This window comes from Delphinapterus leucas, chromosome 2 (genome assembly GCF_059928025.1).
Source record: "Delphinapterus leucas isolate spDelLeu-1000000601 "Yukka" chromosome 2, BTC_Dleu_Yukka2, whole genome shotgun sequence".
Taxonomy (NCBI): Eukaryota; Metazoa; Chordata; class Mammalia; order Artiodactyla; family Monodontidae; genus Delphinapterus; species Delphinapterus leucas.
This window is the reverse complement of record NC_143130.1, coordinates 57,070,596-57,083,949: the sequence shown is the minus strand read 5'-3', so window position 1 is coordinate 57,083,949 and position 13,354 is coordinate 57,070,596. Positions and strand designations below refer to the sequence as shown.

Below are 13,354 nucleotides of genomic sequence, written 5' to 3'. Positions count from 1 at the left end.
GGCACCACCCGAAGGAGGCTGGTGGGACACGAAGCCAGGGCGGTTCAGGTGGGATCCACCTGCATGCGCCACGCCCGTGTCCCCATCTGCAGCTGACCCATGGGGCAGATGCCGCCAAGAGCCCCAAGGTCACATCTGACAAAGGAGAGAACTTGGAACCAAAACTGAACTCTCCTGAACTTGCTTATCTTTAGCTGTCATGGAAGCACATAGAAACACAGGGCAGGACAGAAGAGGAGTGAAAAGCGCCTGGTGACAGCTTGGGCTTCCTCCCATTCCGTTAACCCCTCAGATACTAGAGTCCTTTAGGAGCAGAAATTTCCATCAGAAAAGCACTGATGGGACTTCCCTGGTGGTCCAGTGGGTAAGACTCTGAGCTCCCAATGCAGGGGTCCCAGGTTCGATCCCTGGTCAGGGGAACTGGATCTCACATGCATGCAGCAACTAAGAGTTCACATGCTGCAACTAAGGAGTCCGCATGCCGCAACTAAGCTCCAGTGCAGTCAAAATAAATAAATAAATATTTTTAAAAAGAAAAGAAGAAGAAAAATTAAGGCAGATCTTGAGCTGACGGGACGTTTCTACTCTTCTAAGCTCTGGAATCTCAGAAGGGCCATGAAGTCCTCTTCTGAAGAGCCCTGCACGCAGGTCACTGGAGGAAGCCACCCTGGCTGCTCAAGACTTGTTCTCCTTTTGAAAACCAAGGACCTACTGTAGGTTGTTGTTGCAAATAGGTCAATGAATTTAACTCATTTGATATTTTTAAAACCCAAGAAAAAAAAGGATTTTACCACATCCAATGGATTTATAAAACTCACCACACTGCTTTCTAATTATTAATCTAAACAAATAATGCCTTAATGTCACCATGTCCCTGTAGTGCTTCTCCAGTGAAGTGCATTTCTAAGAAGATACCTGAGCCACCAGGAGCATCCCGAGATTATCAGGGGTCCATGAGATTAGCAACAGGAGTCCACAAGCTACTTTCAATATTTCAAAATGCTTTCAAAAGCAGTCCATTTACCCAGGATAAAACTACACAGGCTAATGACAAAGGTCTTTGTTTTGGCTAAAAGTATATCTACTTCAACTTGTATGTCGGAGGCAATGCATACAAACTGTACTCTGGGAAAATGCAAAACAAGTAAACATAGAAAGCTAAGTGTATTCTAAAAAAGCAAAGATCAAAATAGCTTCTCCATTTTTCCTGTGAATTCTTTCAGTGCATTATATATAGCAAGGTAAGTCTTGTACAAATAAGTACAATGGGCTGCCTTGTTAACGGAATTCAACAAGTAGCTGGACCACCCACTGTAAAGGGCAGAACCCTAGCAGACACACAGCCCTCTCTCAATCTTCCCAAGTCAAGGAATCCAGAAATGTGGATAGGCTTTGTCTTTAAAATGTCTTCCAAAAGTGCTTTTCAATGAGGGCTTGACTGGTCTTGGGGACAGGGGGGTTCTTAATGGGGTGGGACTAACCAGAACTAGGCAAGAGCGTCACATACCATTCAGCACCCTGGTCCAGGAGCAACAAGTCCTAGGAAGGCTGGCAGTCACTGTGATAACTGAATATTTGCAAACACACCTAAAGGCACTGCTGCCCCCACAGATGAGACATCTGACTCCTTCCAGAAAAGATGAAACCTACAGAGCAGCTGATCACCATAATGAATGACCATCAGATGAAGGTCCAGCCAGACCATAGCATGGCAGAACAGAACAGAACAGACATATTGGGCTTCTCAGGCCACTGAAAGCTATCAAAGAATTGTGTCAAAAATAATAAGGCCAGGGCTTCCCTGGTGGCGCAGTGGTTGAGAGTCTGCCTGCCGATGCAGAGGACACGGGTTCGTGCCCCGGTCCGGGAAGATCCCATATGCTGTGGAGCTGCTGGGCCCATGAGCCATGGCCGCTGAGCCTGAGCGTCCGGAGCCTGTGCTCCACAACACGAGAGGCCACAACAGTGAGAGGCCCGTGTACCGAAAAAAAAAAAAAAAATAAGGCCTCTAATCAACTAAAATGGACAAAAAACCTGAATAGACATTTTCCCAAAGAAGATATACAAATAGCCAACAGGTACACAAAAAGGTGCTCAACATCACTAACCATCAGGGAGACACAAATCAAAACCACTATGAGATTATCACTTCACACCTGTTAGAATGGCTACTATCAAAAAGAGAGAGAGAGAGAGAGAGAGAGAGAGAGAGAGTGATAACAAATGTTGGTGAGGATGTGGAGAAAAAGGAACCTTTATACACTGTTAGCTGGAATGTAAATTGGTGCAGCCACTGTGGAAAACAGTATGCAAAAAAATTTTTTTTAATTAAAAATTTAAAAAATTGAAAGTTTTTAATTCCTCAAAAAATTAAAAATAGAACTACCATTTGATCCAACAATTCCACTTCTGGGAATATCTCGAAAGGAAATGAAAACACTATATCAAAGAGACATCTGCACCCCTATATTCACAGCAGCATTACTTACAATAGCCAAGATAATGGAAACAACCTAAGTGTCCACTGACCAATGAATGGCTAAACAAGTGGTACATATACACAATGGAATACTACTCAGCCATAAAAAAATGAAATCCTGCCATTTGCAACAACATGAATGTACGTTGAGGTTATTATGCTAAGTGAAAGAAGTCAGAGAAAAACAAATACTATATGATCTCACTTACATGTGGAATCTGAAAAAAAAAAATCTCACAGTAAAAGAGATCAGGCTTGTGGTTACCAGAGGTGGGGGTGGGAGAAACGGATGAAGGTGGTCAAAAGGTGAAAGCTTCCAGTTATACGTAAGTACTGGGGATATAGTGTTAACATGACAACGATAGTTAACACTGCTGTAAGGTATATTTGAAAGTTGCTAAGAGAGTAAATTCTAAAAGTTCTTAACACAGGGAAAAAATATTTTTTTCTTTTGCTTTTTTTTTTGCATCTACATGAGATGACGGATACTAACTAAACTTAATGTGGTAATCATTTCACAATATATGTAAATCAAGTTATTACGCTGTACACCTTAAACTTACACAGTGCTATTTATTTATTTATTTGGGCTGCACATGGGTTTCTCTAGTTGCGGTGAGCAGGGGCTACTCTTCATTGCAGTGTGCAGCTTCTCATTGCGGTGGCTTCTCTTGTTGCAGAGCATGGGCTCTAGGCGCATGGGCTTCAATAGTTGCAGCATGTGGGCTCAGTAGTTATGGCTCGCGGGCTCTAGAGCACAGGCTCAGTAGTTGTGGCGCAGAGGCTCAGTTGCTCCACGGCATGTGGGATCTTCCCGGACGAAGGATCAAAGCCGTGTCCCCAGCACTGGCAGGCGGATTCTTAACCACTGCGCCACCAGGGAAGTCCCACAGTGCTGTATTTTAATTATATCTCAATAAAATGAAAAAACTAACAAATCATCTTTGGTTGGAGAAGTACGGTAGAAAATGTCTGAGACTGAGCTTGTGATATGGACCGAAAGAAATGATGGGCAGTTCTGTCAAAAGGACTCAGGAGTCAACCTGACCAAAGAACATCAATTATAATAACTACAACTAACTAAAACCAATGAATTATATTTAAATCTATGAATTCCACAGTAAATAAACCTATAAAAGCCATAATAATAATTTTTTAAACACTAAATACCCTTAGGAGAAGTGGTTGATTCCAGAACCAGGGAAAGGAAAACAGAAGATAAGCCTGGAGCACCTTACAGAGCCAGAAAATAAGCACAGCTCAAGAAAGGCTGGGGGTGCTATACACCTGAAACTAACACAACAATGTAAATCAACTATCCTCCAATAAAATGAAATTTTTTTTTAAAATTTAAAAAAAGGAAAGCTGGGGGCACATCAAAGGGACACTGATCCAGCCTGAGAGAGCTCCCAATCACCAAACCTGGAACAATGTGAGCAACCAGATAAATTACAGTAGTATTTGACTATAACCCCTGGAATAAATATGCAATAATCTGCACTGATATAAATAATTGAGTAAATAAATCAACAAGGAAGGAAAAACTGGCTCTTCCAAGAATTCTAGCTCATAAACGCAGAAGTGAGGGATAAAGAAGATCACCATTAGAACACTCCTGCAATAATTACTGCAGACAAGACCTGCCGATGGATGCTAATGTTGGAGGGCAAAATTTAAGGAGAAATAAGATACCTACAAAGTCTCAAAGTATCGACTCCAAGATGCTGTATACCAAAGGAAAAATCGTAAGTTTATAGTGCAGAAACCTAGCAGACACCATCCTAACCACGTGATCAGTTAGCCTCATCAGTAGTAATATATATTGGCATTGTATACCCCCTGATATCATGCAGAGAAAGGCATCACTTCAGTAGGATTCCCACCAAAACCCAAAAATCTCAATTTAATGAGGAACAACAGACCAACACTAACTGAGGGAAAAATTTCACAAAGTAACTGATCAGGAGGTGGGACTGCCAGAATGGTGAAGCAAGGAACTCTGTAAATTTGATCCTGCATTAAAACTCTACACTGGCAAAAATTTCCAAGTCAACTTTTTCAGAGTGCTGTATATTAACAAAGGCTTGCCATAGTCTGAGGAGAGTCTATTTAAAAAAAGAAAACAAAAAAAACCTGATAAACCTCAGTAAGAACAGTAGGATTGGTGGTGTTTTAACTTGACTTACTCCCATTCCCCTCTCCCTAGCTCCACAGTACCTGTGAAAACCAGCTGACTAGATGCCACCAGAAGAGGTAGACTGAGTTTGGAGTTCCTCAAAAAGTCCCAACCCCAGAACGGTGTCGTTATGGGAGCTGATCTGGACCTCGCTCTGTGGGAAAAGCCCTATACAATAGAACAGGCATTGAAAACAATCAGCAGCAATTGTTCAACATCACAGCTGCCTAAGGCTGCTATACCAGTTGGGGAAAACAAGACAAGTGTATTTTTTGGTAACTGTTTTCTTCTCCTATCCATATTTAAAAGACAATTCTGGGGACTTCCCCACAGAGCAGTGGTTAAGACTCCATGCTCCCAATGCAGGGGGCCCAGGTTGGATCCCTGGTCAGGGAACTAGATCCCACATGCCTGCCGCAACTAAGGAGCCTGTGTGCCACAACTAAGGAGCCCACCTGCCGCAACTAAGATCTGGTGCAACCAAATAAATAAATATTAAAAAAAAAGACAATTCTGTAACTACAAAAAGAAGAGCAAACTAACCCAACTCAAACAGAAGGAAGGAAATAAAGATTAGAGCAAAATTAATGAAGTAGAAAATAGAAAAACAATAGAGAAAAAACAATACAAAAAAAGTTGGTTCTTTGAAAAGATCAACAAAATTGGAAAACCTTTAGCTAGAATGACCAAATAAAAAAGAAAGAAAGCGTATATCATTAAAATTAGTAATAAAAGAGGATACATCACCACCAACCTTACAGAAATGTAAAGGATTATAAGGGAATATTATGAACAACTCTACGCCAACAAACAAGATAACTTAGAGGAAATGGACAATTTCCTAGGAAGATACAAATCTACCACAGCTGACTCAAAAAGAAATAGAAAATCTTAATGGAAACCTACAAGTAAAGAGATTGAACTAGTAATTTTTAAACTCCCCACAAAGAAAAGCCCAACCCCACACTGAAGATATTTTCAACTGTGAATTCTTTCAAACATCTAGTTTAGAATACATACCAATTCTTCACAAACTCTTCCAAGAAAAATAGTAGGAATACTCCCCATCTCATTCTACGAGGCCAGTATAGTATATTCCTTACAGCAAAACCAAACACACACACACACACACACACACACACACACACCAATATCCCATACGAATACAGATACAAAAATCTTCAACAAATTCTAGTAAATTGAATCCAGCAAATTATAAAAAGGATTATATACCATGACAAATCTTGGGATTTATCTCAAGAAGGCAAGATTGGTTTAACATGAAAAATCAGGACTTCCTTGGTGGCACAGTGGTTAAGAATCCGCCTGCCAATGCAGGGGACACGGGTTCGAGACCTGGTCCGGGAAGATCCCACATGCCGTGGAGCAACTAAGCCTGTGTGCCACAACTACTGAGCCTGTGCTCTGGAGCCTGCAAGCCACAACTACTGAGCCCACACGCCACAACTACTGAAGTCCATGCACCTAAAGCCCATGCTCCACAACAAGAGAAGCCTCTGCAATGAGAAGCCCATGCACCGCCATGAAGAGTAGCCCCTGCTCACCACAACTAGAGAAAGTCCGCATGCATCAATGAAGACCCAACACAGTCCAAAATAAAAAATAAATAAATAAATTTATTTTTTAAAAAAAGAAAAATCAATGTAACACATTATATTAATTTAATAAAGGACAAAAGCCACATGATCATGTCAATAGATGAAGAAAAAGCATTTAACAAAATCCAATACTCTTTCTGGATTTTAAAAAATAAAATAAAATTTAAAAAACTCGGACTTCCATGGTGGTGCAGTGGTTAAGAATCTGCCTGCCAATGCAGGGGACACGGGTTCAAGCCCTGGTCCGGGAAGATCCCACATGCTGCGGAACAGCTAAGCTCGTGCGCCACAACTACTGAACCTGCGCTGTAGAGCCCGCAAGCCACAACTACTGAGTCCATGTGCCACAACTACTGAAGCCCGCGCACTCTAAGGCCCGTGCTCCGCAACAAAGAGAAACCACTGCAATGAGAAGCCCGTGCACTGCAATAAAGCATAGCCCCTGCTCACCACAACTAGAGAAAGCCCGCACGCAGCAGCAAAGACCCAACACAGCCAAAAATAAGTAAATAAATATATAAATAAATTTATTTTAAAAAAACCTCAACAAAATCAACAAATAGAAAGGAACTTTCTCTGATAATGGCATCCATAAGAGAGCCACAGCTAGCATCACACTTAATGGTGAAAGACTGAATGTTTTCACCCTTAGATCAGGAGCAAGACATGATCATATATAGAAAATCCTAAGGAATCCACAAAACAAGTATTAGGTCTAATAAATGAGCTAGCAAGGGGGCAGGATACAGGATCAGTACCCGAAGGACTGACCAATACTTGTTACTGCATTAATGGAAAAACCATTTCAATCTGAATAAAACTGTAGTTTAATTTAATAGGTTTGTGCTGTGCTAATGTTAATTTCTTAGTTTTGACAACTGTAGTACAGCTAAGTAAAATGTTAAAATTAGAGGAAGGTTGGTTAGGGGTATACTGTTTTTGCAACTTTTCTATAAAGTCTAAAATTATTTCAAAATAAAAAGTTTAAACATTTTAGAAAACTAATTAGTTCCAATTGGAAGATGCTAGTGATCCAAATCAAGCATTTCTGTCTTTCCTATATGAGTTGTACCACTGGGAAACCAGGCAGTAGATGAGGGAAAGAATTTTTTAATGAAAGTATTCCCAATAATAAATGAAAGAATTAGACCACCATCATTTCACAACCACTAGCAAATAAATGGATGCAGGCAATGATCATCATGGCTGCTAACATCATAAAAAGATGGACCAAGGAGCTTATGTTCCTCATGATGGAAGTGCACCACCTACGCTTGTGGTTTTGATCAAAAAAAAAAAAAAACAAACCTGAACCTGATGAAACTCTGATAAAGCATCGAGACTCACCTACCACTTCACAGGAATTACAGTAGAAAGAAATATGTTACATGATCCATAGGAAAGGAATCAGCAATATTCAAGCTATGTGAAACCCTCCAGGACAAATAACTCAGTTTCTTCAAATATATTTTGCAAGGGGAAAAATAAATAAAACAAATTGCAAGGGGTAAAAAGAGAGAGAGAGAGAGGGAGAAAGGGAATTTTAGAGGAGGAAATCAAAAGAGTATGGGAGCTCTAAAAGACAGATCAGCCAACTGCAATGAGGCAACCTTATCTGGATCTGATTCAAACACACAAATTGAAATAAAATATGAGACAAGTGGAAATTTGAACATTGATTGGGTATTTAATAATATTAAGGAATTAGTATTAATTCTTTATAATAATGGTATTGTAGTTTAGGTTTTTAAAAAGTTGTTGATTTTCTAAAGATAAATGCTGAAACATTACAGAAGAAATGTCCTGATGTCTGGGATGTGCTTCCAAATAAAAAGTGGGTGAGGGAGTGAGGGCAATATGGATAAACAATGTTGCCATGAGGTGCTAACTGTTAAACTAGGTGATGGAGACACAGAGGTTCCCTATCTGTGCACTGCTCTTTATCTGTGTAAATAGAATGCAACTGGAAATCAATAACGAAATTTGGGGAAGTCAGCAATATATGGAAATTAAAACATTCCTAAATAAAATGGGTCAAAGAAGAAATCACCAGGGAAATTAGAAAATACTCTGAGATAAATAAAATTTTGAAGGTTTTGTTTTTTGGGTTTTTTTTAAATGAAGCATACTGCTCTAGGAGGTGGAGATGACAAGTACAAGCAAACTACAAACATGGAGTCGGAGCAGGATGACTCTGGGTTCAAGCCATGGCACTGTCATCTCCTAATAGGGAACCCTAAGGCAGCTATCAAGCCCTGAAGCTCAGTTTCCTCATCTGTGAAATGGGGATATGAAAATAGGACCATCAGGATGTTAAGATGGAACTGTGCACTAAAACACTTGGCTCATATTAACAAGTATAAAAAGAACCTTCCCATGAACAAGACTATCTCCTGAAGGCAAGCAAGTTTTTAGGGAAAGATAGGTTCTTTTTCTATAACTGGACCCTATTTATGACTCATGAAAGGTATCAAAAGAAAAATTATTTCCAAAAACCATGTGAATGGCAATGTCCAAATATTATTCCTCAAGTATCCCCCAACCTAGCACACAAGAGGGATGTCCCTGCTTAAAGAACACTTGCATTGTCCTGATATGTCCCTGTCCCCTGGGTCTTGCGCTGGTACCTCTGCTTCTTCAAATCTTTTATTACTCCAAATAAGACAAAGATGCTGTGCTTCCCAGGGGCAAAATGTTTCTGCTGGTGGTGAGGAAGAGACTGGGCTCTCCAGGAAAGGGAGGAAAGGAGGACCAAGACAAGATAAATGGACAGAAACAAAAGGAGAACTTTGTCAGGTCTCATTTCAGGCTCTTCTGAAAAAACAAATCATGAAGCCAGGGGTAAGCAAATTGGACAGATAACCCTGATGAGCTGGGGGAACAAAGCAAGAATCAAAGGAAAGGGAAGAGACAAAAATCAGAATAATTCCAAGATAAGCATTAGAGCACGCCCTGACTACCTGTTTTCCCAAAAGATGATGGAAAGACACCAAGATGCCATACTCATATCCAAGAACAGAGCCCCCAAAGCCCAAAAGATTCAGGGAAAAGTCACCTTGGGTTAATTCATGCAGAAACGCTGCTGTTTCCATCATCCTAGAGTCAGACACTGAAAGGTGCCTGTGTTTGAGTTATCTCAAAGCGTATGGAAGCTAAAGGGAAAACATTTCACAAGAACCCAGGCAGGGTTTGGGCAGAGGGCGGGCAGCCCATAGCACAAGGGTGCCAAACTCTCCCAGGGCCACAGGATCAGGGCCAGAAGGGGCACGTGGACCTGGGGCCAGTACCCCACTTGACTAGTTAGGAAATGGAGTGCAAGTGAGGCAGGGGGGCTTGTGCAGAGTCTCAGCCAGGCAGGACCCCCACCTCAGGCTGCGCCACTCTGAGGCTCATTCCATTTCTGGCAGCAGGGGCGAGGTTTCTGGTTTTAACGTGTTACCCCCCCGCCCTGTGGTTGAAGAGGTGGATGAGTGCTTGGACCCCTGCTACCACCCTTCACCTCTCTTGGGCAAATCCCCTTCCAGGAATGTTTCTTCTTAAATTTCCCCCCAGCTCCTCCTCTGATAACCATGCTCTGCTTTCCCACCACCAGAACCGCCACTCTCTGGGCTGGCTCTGCACTCCTGTCCCCTCTCCTCTGTCAGTCCCATCTGCCTTGGGACCTGTGGTCATTCGCTGCCCCCTTCATCCCAGCCTCTGGTGGCACCAGTCCTGTCCCAGCTGGACGCTCGCTTGGTACTGGAGGTGGATGCCTGCCAGTTAAAGTGAACTCCAAGCTCCCCAGCAACAGGAACCTGAGGTCACATTGGGAGGGAAGGGGGACAGAACTCAGTCACCCCCTTTCTTTCCACCTGTGCCCAGAAGGAGGTGGCTTCTCCAGCCAACTGTCACCAACACCAGGGAGGTCTACTTGACCAGAAAGGGCTTCCATGCCTCCCCCATCGCACTAGCCCACAGCCGAGTGATGCTCAGACTGACCTTCCCCCAGGATGGGGGCCACAGGCAGGACCTGAACCTCCAGGATCACCCACTGCGCTCCTATCCTGCTGGCTCAGGAGGGTTTTCCTAAACACAGCCTGAAATCCAGGAGATGATACCGTGGGCTCAGGCCGTGGAAATAGGACCTCCGCTCAGGTTTGTTCGTGCAAACCAAGCCGTGATGTCGACACCAGCCTCCCACCTCCAGAGGCTCAGCAGCTCAGGGGTGGGGGGAGGAGAACCTGGGAACCTGCACTTCCAGCAAGCCTGATGGGGGATTCTCACAGAGAGGGGACCCAAGGACTCCGTTATGGGGACACACCACATAAATAACGGTACAAATCATTGATGCACTGCACGCTCCAGTCAGAACACAGAGAAGCAACCCTCCAGAGACACTGTCAACAGGTCAGGCTTCCACAACTAAAGTCTGCTCTCACTCTGCATTTACATTCACTTGACTGAAGCCCCATTTCACAGCCACCAGAGCAATGACATGACACAGGACAGACCCTGACTGTGCACCACTGTGGGGCCACTGCCTCTGTAGTCACCAAAGGCCTTGAACGAACTCTGGCCTGACATAAAATGTCATTTCCCAGGCTTCTCTGGCCAGTCTCAGTGCCAGCTCTCTGAGATCCTGACTTCAAGGCCGTACACGTCCCTGCGCACAGGTTAAGACCTGGTTGCAGTCTCAGGGGGACCCTGACTCTGTCACGTGCGCCACACTCCCTGGTCCTCGGACTCGTGCCCTCTGCAGGGAGTCTCCTGAGCTGCCTCTCTGGGCTAGCAGCCCCACCCAGGACCCCCACGGACATGCGCCACGGTGCAGTCGGTCCCCAAGGTAAGCTCCAGGTGAGACCCAGACTCTCCCTTCTCCAGAGCCTGGCCTGGGTCTGGCTCAGTGAGGAAGGGCTCAGGGTATTGGTTTGAGCCGATGGGCAACAGCAGCAAGGCAGCCACACGCAGCGTGGAATGCAATCGGAGGACGGGGAGGGCTCGGACACCCACAGGACTCAAAGCCTAGGCCGGAAAACACCCATCCCAGACTTTCTGGGCCCAGAGAAGTTTGACCTGGCTTCTGAAAAGGGATGGCCCTCCTCCAGACAGGCCTCCTCTCCACACACAGCTGCCACCAACTCACACCCACGGAGCCTCCTTAGGAAGAAGGCCAATTCTCTCCCCAGGAAAGCATTCAAGGAATTTGACTTGGGAACTGGGAGGTTCTGGGGAACTCCTCCTGAAAGCACCATTATCCCCGAGGCCTCGCCCCCGAGGACTGTACCCAGCTTTTGAGAACCCAGGTCAGGTCAGGGTAGAAGGGGAAGCGAACGGTGATGGGTGGGTCCACGAGGAAGATGAAGGTTTCAGAATCCCATGAAGCATTCCGAGGCCATGGAGTCCTGAGATTGCTTTGGGGTTCCACTCTGAGTTTTCTCATGGGCATGTTGTGGGTGACGGTTGTTTTAAGGGTTGACTTCACGGATGGAAAGCACTTTGTCAGCTGAAAATAAACTGTTTCTTGAGGCCTAAGTATTCCTAAAAAGGAGGCTACAGGAGCTACCAGCTGAGTAATAACAGGAAGTGATACATGTGTAAAGACTAAAACCTGGAGCCCCACTGGGGTCATGGTGAGCAGAACAGATTGGAGTGCTGAAACGGGGGACCCTGAGGACATCTGCGTAAGGGTGCCCCCTCCCTTCTTGGCTTCAGGAGCCTGGGGAACAGAAGCCAGGAAACCCCACAGCCCTTTCTATCGATGTCATGCTTGCTGACTGGACAATGGGTACCCCTTGATGGCAAGCAGGCAGCATTACTCAAAAGTGGGTCATGATATAAGCATCACCTCTGTGCTAATTAAATACACAGATTCCTGGGCCCAATCCCAGATGAGCCTGGGATTCAAGTTGTTAAATTGTTATTTTTAATAAGCTCCTCAGGCTGATTCTTACATAAATTTAAGAAGCACAAGCACCAGAATATCGTAAAAGCTGTGAAGTCGGGAAGACCTGGGTCAAATTCTAATACTACTACATAGCAGCTGTGTGGCTTTGGCCAAGTTACTTAACCTCTCTGAACTTCTGTTTATTCATTTGTAAAATAAGTATAAGGCACAATCAGTGCTGCTGGGAGGGTTAGAGATACTCAAACGCATTCATGGTCTTCGTCTAAACTATCCTAAGAGGCAGGAATAACCATGGCCCACTGAGAGTACAAGGGGCTTCCTGGAGTCCGCTCACATGTAATGGTGGCTGAACAAGGCTAATGTCCTTCACCTCAGAGGCCCATATCAGCCCCTACACTGAGACTCAAGCAAAGACAACAGGAGGGAAAGACGGGCTGAGCTCTGGATGGAGGCCAAGACCATCTGCCTTCCTGAGGGATGCGGCCTTAAGGTGGACTCCACTACTAGACACAGCTCCAAGATAGGTATGCAGCCAAGTGCCTCTCTTGGGGTGGGGAGTGTAAAGAGAGAAGAGACAGAAGCATCCCAGACAGGTCCCGCCTGAGGATCCAAAACTTTAGGGAGGTACAGGAGGAGCCCAGAAGAAGTACATTCCTTGGTACTAACTGTGGACAGGGCTTGAAAAACCCCTCAAAGCCTCAGTCTTTCCATCTGGGAACTGGGGTTAATTTTTTAAAAACTAAACAGTCAACTATGGCATGGCACCCAGCTGGGTGTCCTGCTCACAGCTCACGTCAATGGATGGACGCCGCTGTTACTACCCCTGCCCTTTTAACTGGTCTCTGCCTGACGTGTCGGCACTTGGCGGCAGTTTCACTCTGTTGCCCCAAGACGAAATGTTATCTAAGACCGAGCTTTACATTCATTCCTGTGTAGGTTGTTAAAGTCGTTCAACATCCTGGCGCTTGGAGCCTGGCTGAAGGTAGAGGCTGGGACTTCAGGCTGGGGCGCCCGGGAATAGGTTTCCCTCCTTTTTACTTATAAGGCAGGAGCGGCTGGGACTGAGGACGCCCAGCTGCCTCTGGATTCCAGCCCTGGGATCCCTAGGCTCAGAAGCGGCGTCTGAGTGACAATCAAGGACAGGGTACCCCCGCGCCCCGACATCTATGGTTTCTTGCTCTCCGCGACCAGAGTCG

General features: G+C 44.6%; 1 protein-coding gene across 1 annotated transcript in view; it reads right to left on the bottom strand.

Annotated features, from left to right (window-relative positions):
• Positions 1-13,354, bottom strand: part of ATP10A (ATPase phospholipid transporting 10A (putative)) — a 174,647-nt gene that overhangs the window by 160,661 nt on the left and 632 nt on the right. The gene's annotated exons all lie outside the window — the stretch shown is intronic.